Here is a 1,732-nt window from a genome sequence, read left to right as displayed (position 1 = left end):
CATAGAAACATTAGTCGATTTGTGTCTGCATCATAAAGTTATTCTCGATTGAAAATGTCAGTTTACGAGCCAAATTCTCGTCATTTGCGGGAAGTTTTAATTTTTTGCTTCAAGATGAAGAAATCTGCGGCTAAGGCTCATCAAATGCTCTCAAATACTTATAGTGAGGCCGCTATTAGTGAAAGAACGTGTCATGATTTCAACGCTTCAAGAACGGTGATTTTGACGTCCAAGGTCATGCTCTGTATTTGGTGGGACCAGCTCGGCGTAGTGTATTATGAACTGTTAAAACTGACTGAAACAATCACAGGCGATCGGTATCGAACGCAATTGATGCGTTTGAGCCGAGCATTGAAAGACAAACGGCCGCAATACAACGAGAGACGATAAAGTGATTTTGCAGCATGACAATGCTCGACCCCATGTTGCGAAAGTGGTTAAGACATACGTTGAAATGGGAAGTCCTACCCCACCCGCCGTATTCTCCAGACGTTGCTCCTTCTATCACTTGTTTCGATCAATGGCACACGGCCTGGCTGACCAGCACTTCCGGTCTTATGAAGAAGTAAAAAATTGGATCGATTCGTGGATAGCCTCAAAAGATGACCAGTTTTTTCGACGCGGGATTCGTACGCTACCCGAAAGATGGGAGAAAGTAGTGGCCAGCGATACAATACTTTGAATCATAAATGTATAATCAGTTTTTTACAATAAAGTCTCGAATTTCGGAAAAAAAACGACGGAAACAAAGTTGTACACCTAATATATATATATATATATATACACACACGCTTTTTCCTATATTTATGTACGTATTAGATTTTATATGTGCGATAATTAAAATATTACTTATTAAATTTTACACGTGTAATAAAATACATATAAATATACATTTTAAAAAGCACATATATATTTAATTGAAATTGGATTGCCAGTATTTTGGACTTGTCATTAATTGAGCTATTAATCATATCTGAACATAAATAAAAGTTATATATAATTAATTTGAGAGCAGCTAAATTAAATGAGAAATACCTTATGAGCGTATGTCAATATAAAAAAGTCGTCTAATTTTAGATAACACAATGAGAATGACAAACGAGTTATTTCTCTCAGATATTTAGAGACAATAATATAATATCGATATATCGAATAATATAATATCGAGTTGATAATAAAATCGACATTCTAAACGAGAAGATTGATGTGGTAAACTATAAATGAAATTAATAAATGAAATTAAAAATTTAAATCTTCTGCGTTTCAATTTTCCTTCAAAATCGGCACGAACTTTCTGGACGATCCAATAGAAAGAAAGAAGAACATAAGAGAGGAAAAAATAAAGTAGAAGGAAGGGAAAATAGAGAGATGGGAAGTAAAAAGAGAAAGAAAGCAATTAAGAAGGAGAGAAAAATTGTATAATCTGTAAGTAAAATTCAGGTAACGATTCAATCTCATTTATTTATTAAAACTTTGTTTCTATCTTTTGATGTAAATCATTTCAGATACTAATCTTTTTTATTGTACGAAGATTCGCAATTCAAAATTTTCATATCTTTCCATTTAAAATTGTGATCAAAATTGATACGATGATCAGTTATGTAGGGGAATCAGTATTTTTCTTAATATCAGAGATATGCTCATGTAATCTCATACTTAATTTTCTTTTAGTCTAACTAACATAGCTCACCTCACAATCGTCACAAAAAATCTTATATACCACGTTCTGATT

The sequence above is a fragment of the Atta colombica genome, unplaced genomic scaffold (genome assembly GCF_001594045.1).
Source record: "Atta colombica isolate Treedump-2 unplaced genomic scaffold, Acol1.0 scaffold233, whole genome shotgun sequence".
Taxonomy (NCBI): domain Eukaryota; kingdom Metazoa; phylum Arthropoda; class Insecta; order Hymenoptera; family Formicidae; genus Atta; species Atta colombica.
The sequence above is the reverse complement of the archived record's forward strand: the minus strand, read 5'-3'. Positions refer to the sequence as shown.